Below are 8979 nucleotides of genomic sequence, written 5' to 3'. Positions count from 1 at the left end.
TATCCACGCTACCTGCTACAGGACATTCAACCAGGCAGTAGAGAAACAGAAAAATAAAACAATAGCACACACGTTTTTAATTTGAATATTGTGTGAGTGGACATTTCTAACCAAAGGTATCTTCTGGCAGATGAGGTTACAGTTTCGGCAGGGCATTCTTTGGACAGTGTGCAGGAAGGGGTGGAGAATATGGATTAGGAGCTCAAAGAGGGGTCCAAATGAGGGTTACAGATGTGAGTTTAGGAATATCTGAGACAACTCAAGCCATGAATGTGAGCGAGTCAACCAAAAGAATGGAGAAGAGAAGAACTGAGGTCAGTCTGGAATAACAAAGCCTTGTAAGAAATGGAAAAGAGAGAGTAGCAAAAAAGTCACAGGAAGTAGGTGGTTAAGGAAGAAGGTAAAAATCAGCAGAAGTGGATTTGGGAAAAGGAGAGATTTTACTAGTCAAGAATAACAGGTAATGCAGAAAGGTCTAGAAAGGTGAGACCGTGGCATACAGAATTTTATAGGCGGTCCTGTAAAGAGAATTTTGGGTTTCTTTTCAATAGTGTGAACGGTGCAGAGATCAAGAGGTCCCAAGGGGATGAGGACCTTGGAAACCAAGTTCTCTAAAGATTTCAGAAATTGGCCTTGCAGATGCCACTGCTCCGGAGCCATTCGTCCCCAGCCATGGTCAACCCAACTGTGTTCTTCAACATCGCTGTCAACAGCAAGCTCTTGGAGCCCACGTTTCCTTTGAGCTGTTTGCAGACAGAGTTCCAAAGACAGCAGAAAACTTTCATGCTCTGAGTACTGGGGAGAAAGGATTTGGTTATAAAGGTTCCTGCTTTCACAGAATTATTCCAGGATTTATGTGCCAGGGTGGTGACTTCACACACCATAATGGCACAGGCGGCAAGTGCACCTACGGAGAGAAATTTGACGATGAGAATTTCATCCTGAAGAATACAGGTCCTAGCATCTTATCCATGGCAAATGCTGGACCCAACACAAACGGTTCCCAGTTTTTCATCTGCACTGCCAAAACTGAGTGGGTGGATGGCAAGCATGTGGTCTTCGGCAAGGTGAAAAAGAGCAAAAATATTGTAGAGGCTATGGAGTGCTTTGGGTCCAGGAATGGTAAGACCAGCAAGAAGATCACCATTGCTGACTGTGGACAACTCTAATAAATTTGACTTGTTTTATCTTAACGACCAGACCATTCCTTCTTAGCTCATGAGAGTATCCCTCATCCCACCTGCTCTGAACACTCCATTATAATCTCTGTTCTTGCTGCGATTCTTCAGGTTCCGGGTTTTCCTTGTACCTCTAAGCCTAGCTGGGTTGCAGAGTAAGTTTATGATTATGAAATAAAAGTTAAACAAACAAACAAAACAAAGATTTCAGAAATGAATGAACACAAAAAATAGGGGAAGCCTAAGAGAAGAAAGGCCTCTTTTTTCAGTTTAAGGGAAATTATAATGTGATTTTATGAAAGAGAAAGGAATTACTGAGAAAGAAAAACGAAAGTAAAGAAGAAAGCCTCTATCATGGAAGAGGACACTTCCCTTCTGAAAGGTCAAAGATAATGTCATTTCGAACATGTTTTGAAAGCAACTGACTTGATTTTTTTTTTTTTTTTTTTTTTTACTTTAAATGTGCTTAATGTTTTGGAGGCCTGTTTATATGTTGAATTTATATATCTTTTTCATAGCAGCTTCATCATGTATTTGATATGGATCAGACAATCTTCATATTAGAAAACAGGTAATAATTTCCATTTTTCATTGTATATTCACATTACTTTCCTTCTAAGTAGTCATTACAGTGCTATAGCTATCTCTCTGGATTCATTTATCATGAATAGACCTTAAAATATATTCAATTTGCACATTTTTCTTTCTTTATTCTTTTCATTATAAACCAGTAGATTATATATTCTATCATATTTTATTGTGTGAAATAGCTGCTGAACAAGAAAATATATAATTTGTACTCTTGCACCTGGAGATGAAATTTATCATTTCAGCACAATTTCATCTGAGGTAAAATCCGGAATTTTTTTTTTTCCTATATAGACATACTCATTATTTTATTTTCTGCAAAGCAGATTCATTTAATATAGTAATTAAAACACTACATTAGGAGTCAGTTCAATTCTATCTTTGGCTACGTTGAATATTGGCCCTAGTCCTGCTTTGCAAATAACCCATCATAACCTATCCCTCATCAGTTATAAATTTGTTTTCTTTCATCGTTAACATGAAACTAACACTGGTTATTTATTTTATCCTCCATGAGTGTTTAGAGGCTAGATATGAATGTAACTCTGTGTTTTTTTTAGGAAATATGTTTGGCATTGACATTCTACAGACAAAATAAGCTAGCGTTTACTTTTTCCAGAGACACAAGAGAAAAAAGTTAGCAATTTTCCAGGTACTACCAAGAACCACACCTTTGTATAATCTGCAGAGTATGTACATTTTTCTAAGAATTGTCATACTGTGGTTTCTTCTACATATATTTCAATTAACAGGCATACTAGACAGTGACATTTTTAAACAGACATAATGATAATATGAGAATGTTGTAGTAGTTAAATATGGTACCTAAAAGCAAATTGTCTGAGACTGAATTGCTTTGCCGCTTACGAGCTGTATTACTTAATTAATTTCTCCATGACTCGGTTTCTTCATTTGCAAAACAGATATAACAATAAAACCTGTATTACTGAACTGTCGTGTGGTGAAAGGAGTTAATATAAAGTGCTTAGAGACACATCTAGTATGTATTAGTGATACATATGAGGAGCTATAACTATTAGCTAATGTATATTGTGCGCTTAAGATGTTTCCAAAAGTTTTATATGGATGACCTCATGTATTTCTCAGAATACAACTATAAAATTGATTCTGTTTTTATTCTTATTTTGCTGATAGTGATCGAATCCTTTGCTTGAGGTCGCACAGATGGTATTGTTTTTGTAAAACCAGGGTTTTCATCGGTGGACTCTAGAGACCACTCCCTAACTCCCGCCATGCTCCCTCCCACCTAGCACAGGTAGCTGGAGTTAGCTGAAAGCAGATTAAATCGATTCTGTGTGAAGTCTTAAACTAATTCCATGATTCCATAAAATATTGGTGGAATTTTATTTTCAGCAGTTGTATTGAATATTAAGCTACTAATGCTAAGAAAATATAGCTTTCTGGAGACCTACTTGAGAACTCAGTCAAAAAGTAGAGATCCTAGAGATGTCAAGTACATGTAATAACTTGCTAAACATTAAACTGTGACTTATATGGTTCTGATAGTTTTTACAGTCAAGTACTTAAATGTTTTAGAGTCAAGGACCCTTGAAAAAGCTGAGGAAAGATATGGACATTCCCCTGAGAAAGGCATACATACATATGCAATTGAGAATATAATTTTAGATGTTTCTGAGCCCCTTTGGAGCCAGTCCATATTCTCCAAGAAGCCCTGCCTAATATACTATGAAAACTACTATCTAGTACCCTTGCTGTAGCTTATGTAAAAATGCAATATGTCAAGACAAGGAAAAATTTATCTATTTGCGAAGAAATGCTAGCCCGCATCTTTCAGAAATTAAGCCTGAATAAATGCTGCAAGCATTTATTAGTTGATTTAAAAAAAAAAAAAGCTTCCTTTAATTATAGCCTCATCCAACTTTCAGAATTTTAAATTCGATATATGCTCACTCGGAAAAGTATTCTTTTTTTTTTAATGATATTGAAAAAAAGAATAGTCAAGAGAAGCAGCTTATTTTCTCTGATTTTTGAAAAATCATCAAGGCTAACTATTCCCATTCTGGTTTATTTTGGGAACTCCCTGAAGAAATAAGCTACATTATCCTCCACATCACCCTTCTTGGGGACTGGTATCTTTTCTGATGCAGAATCTTATTTCATTTTAATGACGAGTAAGGCTCTATAAATTCCAAAGGGTCTTACAATCACCAGCATTTCAGAAATATGCCCTGGCACATCTCTTTAGTATAATAGGCAAGGTTTTTCACATATACTAGGCAAAAAATATCAGCCTAGAAATTTTAGGAAAGAAATGAGTTTTTCTTAGGAAAAAAAACACCTAAGTGATTATCATAGTTGTGAAAAACATGTATTTATCCAATAGGAGGCCCCATTCCAACATCTGGGGTATTGTGTAAAAATAAGGGATTTTTTTTTGTAGATCTAAGTTGCCCATGGTTTGCCACTGGCTATCTCTAATACTTACCAATAAAAAAAGCAATAACTATGAAGTTTTTCAGAGTTGCAATATTAAAAACAATAATATATACATACTTGTATATATTATTTATTAAACAGTACAGTATTTGTATTCTTGAATATTAGTTATGAAGATTTAAGTTTCTCTTGTTTTCATTTTTTCCTAATTGTTTATCATGGAAATTTCAAACATAGAGCAAAGATAAAAAATCACATAGCTTTGAATCTGCTTGAAAAGATATGACATATTCATAGTAAATGGCAACTATCAATAAAATCAGAAAGTGTACTTGGCCTAAGAGTTACATAGAATTCCAGAGGTGGGAGATGGCTGTAACTCAGTTAACATGATTCATGTTACAGTTTTGGAATAGACACACACGAACTGTTTTAGACTGTTTTAGAGATTCTATTTCTTGGTCCTGGTACATGCAAATAAATCTACTAGCATGCATACACACTCACATGCCAACACACACATACACTGGATTAGACAATATACTCTGTCCTTCCACAAAAAGGAATGGGAAAATAGCAAAGTTTTTCTTTCATGGTGTGGATGTAAAGTACTCTAAATAAATACTGTTAACACTATGCAGATACGCATGTTCATCTTTAAAATGCTATTAATATGGAAAATAGACTTGGAATTCTACATATGACTGATAAAATATTAAGTTTATAAGGAAAAGAATAAGATTGTCAGTTACTTGGCACTGTATAGTCCTCCTGCTAAAATGCTAAAATGTTTATTGGTGTGTTATATACAGAATGCTGAAAGAGATGTTGTTCACTTAAAGGGAATGTGTTAAATTAAGAACTCTGCAATCATATTTTCCATGAAGGAGCCAGATGAATTTGGAGACTGACACAATATTCTTTAGTTTTAGTACTGATTCAATTTAAAGACTGCAGTTTTAAAAACTCTTTTTTGATAGAAAAATAAGAGAGACTAATAAATATGAGTGAATTTAGTCTCACTCCATTTAGTAAAACTATTACTAAAACTAATCGAATGCTGGGTTTTTTGTTTTTCTTTTTGTTTTTTATCTGCTCCAGATAGATCAGTTGCAGACTCAGCTATCTTCCTCCTGTGGTGTTTACTATATTATTTCTGAGGGGATATGGGCATAGAAAAGCAAGGGGACTAATTATAGTGGTATATGAAAAAAAAAAAATTTTCCTGTCTCTTCAGCTGACCACTGGGAAAAACTTATGGTAATGTTTAACCATGGTATTCTGTAGACTTATTTTCCACACTTCTTTAAGGAATACATTTTAGCTAAAATTGACAATTCACAAACACTGAAGTGCACTATGTTGTATCATGCAGGTTCCGGGGTATGGGACTGCGGGTTTAAATGCCTACGTTAGCATTTATGAGCAACATGAGATTGGGCAAGCTAACCTCTCCTGTAATTTTTAAATTAGAAGTGATAACAGTATCTATCTCCAAAGTCTGCGGTAAGGAATAAATGAAAGGCTATAAAAGGTGCTAATATAATAGTTGTCATATAATATTTACTTAATACGTACTAGATATTGCTATTAGGCATGTCTATGTCTACCCTGGAAATTTTTTCCCCTCGAAGGATAACCGATGATATCCAGGTCTTTACCATAATTTATTTCACCACAATAATGAGTAATGAAATTATTAACATGGAATGTATGCAACACTATTTCTTAGGAGATTAGCATAACAATGGTAACTAGAGGTACAGACTATGGACTGAAGTCTCAACTCTGCTCTACTCATTAGCTGTGTGATTTTGGATAAGTTAACAACTTAGATGTCTCAGTAACAGAGATAACAATACAATCTACCATTTATAGTTGTTATAAAGACTAGAAACATTACTGTTTGAACAACCCTTAGAATAGCACCTAACATTTAGTAAAACTAACTTAAGTGTTTGGTAAGTAAATGCATGCAAGCGCAAAATTTTATGAGTCTTTTCCTGTGTTATTTTTTTTTTTTTACCCTAGTTTCAAATATACTGAACACAAATATATTATATGTGCATGAATCAGACTAGGCACTTAATATGCAGCTAGCCTGAATCATAACCTTTTGTGCATACAAGTTGAGTTCTGAAGCTCTGTATGTGCTGTTTAGTGGATGGTTCATCCTGGTTTAAGTGCACAGGGTTGAAAATATGAAATGAAACCCTCTCTCCTTTTTAGAGGCTATGCAGCTTCACGCCTTTTTGGACTTGTCTTTTTTTTGTTGTTGTTTTCCATTAAATTTCAAATGCAGAATCACTGTGACTGACCCAATTCTATGGACTGTTTAACTTGGCATTGGCTCCAAGTAGGCTGCCTTGGGACCATGTTCATCATTATAAACAATCCCACTATGTTGCCTTGGTGCAAAGAGTATCACTATTTATTTAAATAAGAAATGAAAGAAGTAGGGGAGTCATTCTTTCAATAGATCCTCACCACAAAGCCTATTAAATTAACTTCTCAAATAGTCATCAAACATAATTTGAGTTCTAGGCAGACCTATAAATGAGGACTGCATCTTCAGAACGGTTTTTCTTCTGAAGGAGTGTATTTGCCTCAGTTCCTGCTGCTCACTGTGTCTGCTTTCTGCAGTTTACAATCTCATTTAAAAAGAAAAAAAAACAAGTTTTTTGGTTTTTATTTTTTTTTATGGCTCACTGTTTTGTCTGTAGATGATATAATTTCAGGCTTCATATTATTTATGTAACCTCTCACTAAATTCTTTTCCAAATCACATATTAACATTTTAAAACACATATATGGTAAAATACTAGAGAGGGAAATATTAAGATTTTAACTTTTTTGAAAAACTCATCACTTTATATTCAAATCTATAATAGTTTTCAAATAAATGATACTGATATACTCATATTAAATGGGTTAACTAAGTTAAAGTGCTTTAAGAAAAATTGTGTGTTTGGTGACACATGATTGTCTGCCACAGTTCATTGCAAGAAACTGGTCTTCTAGGATTCTTCATAGCGTTCTACCTTCTCTTCCTCCAAATCACTGGAGAATTCAAGTCTCTGAAGATATTCAAGGATCCTTACTTCTATGAAAGATAAATCACTGATCGAGACTTAAGAGGTACTTTTGGCCCAAAACAGTATCTAAAGCTGTCATTGTCATTACCCTGATTTTAAAAAGTTATGAGATGACCACTACAGAGGAGTCCATCTAGTATTCTTGCTCATACACTTGTTCAGAGTATTTTTAAATGAAAAAATTGGTAAAACTACTCGGGAATATTTGCTGGCCATGAAAAATTGTAATTTCTCAAAATATTTGAACATTCTCAGAAGAGCCATCCAATAAAATTGAGAAGTCCCATTAAAGGTTTTTAAATATATTTGCAACTGAAAAAAAACCACACTTTCATATAATTGATATTTATGACACAATTCATTGATTAATTCACCATGAATATTTATTAAATACAAAATATATGACAAGTATGATAACTTTCAGAAGAAAAATAAAACCATCTCTTCTCAAGAAATTGACTTTGGCATTAATTTTTGCTAGTAGTTTCTATTTATGTAAAGTGGGAAAAAATCTACTTAAAATTTTAAGCAACTCCTTGAAAGTTAAAAACTTTTCACATAATGCCCTTGGCAATGACCCTGTGCACTTAAACCAGGTTGAACCATTCACTTAACAGCACGTTCAGCACTTTAAAGAATATCCTGTTAACATAAGGTGTATCTACCTACTTTGCTTCTACTTGGTTTTTCTGCTCCCTTCTGCTGTAATATAAGCCCCATTAAGTCAGGGATGTTTGTTGTATATGTCAATATATTCTAATCCTTCAACACTCACAGTGCATATAGGCACTCAAATAAATGTGATAAAATGAAACCCTCTCTCCTTTTTAGTGTCTATGCAGCTTCACACCTTTTTGGATTTGTCTTTTTTTTTTTCCCCCATTACCGATGATAGAGAATAGTGACTGGAACTGCCTATCTAGAGTCAAACCTGCTAAACTGGAATTCCAGCTCTGCCACTTACCGATGGCTACCATGAACAAGCGCCATAAACCGTCTGTTGTTCAGGTTCCTACCTCTAAAGGGGAGGTAATAACAGCACCTCTTCCAGGAGCATGTCGTTGTGAGGATTAAACAAAACAGACAGCACATGTAATTTTTGTGTACGTGTCTAGAAACTGGCTCATTTTAAGTCCCAAATAAGTATTACCTAGTATTATTATTATTTTCCAGTCCAACATTTGATCTGTAACCTTATACTATAAGAAATAACTTATATTCGATGTCTGGATTTTTCTATGCCTGCTCATCATATCCTGGAATACTTTTTGAAACAAGGGAGAAAAGCCTACCTTGAGGCCTCCAAATGAAGATGGAATTAGATACTTTAAGGTTGTGAACTGAAGTACATATATCACATCCACTCAGCTAGTCTTACTTGAGTGGAGGGGCCATGATGAGGTAGACAAGGAAATATGTTTGCAGAAGCACAATAGGACTGAATTATAAAACATACATGATACTAGACTAGCATGATTCATGGAAAGTTACAAAAGGGGGATGACACACAAGTACAGGTATTCAAAGGAGCTTATTGTAGCTTTTTCTACAACGAGGATTAGTATGAAATGTCTGTGGATGAGAGTGAGTGGATGGAAGCAAGAAATTTTTGCAAAGGGAGATGATAGTAACTGTAAAATGAAAAAGAGGAAATGGATACAAAGAATATCTTAGAAGAAAATTCAGTATGACCCAATGAC

General features: G+C 34.6%; 1 pseudogene; it reads left to right on the top strand.

The window, feature by feature from the left end:
- Positions 1–672: 672 nt before the first annotated feature.
- LOC120604332 (peptidyl-prolyl cis-trans isomerase A-like) lies at positions 673–1193 on the top strand (annotated as a pseudogene).
- Positions 1194–8979: the final 7786 nt, after the last annotated feature.

The sequence above is a fragment of the Pteropus medius genome, unplaced genomic scaffold (genome assembly GCF_902729225.1).
Source record: "Pteropus medius unplaced genomic scaffold, Ma_sr-lr_union100, whole genome shotgun sequence".
NCBI lineage: Eukaryota > Metazoa > Chordata > Mammalia > Chiroptera > Pteropodidae > Pteropus > Pteropus medius.
This window is presented reverse-complemented; position numbering and strand designations above follow the sequence as displayed.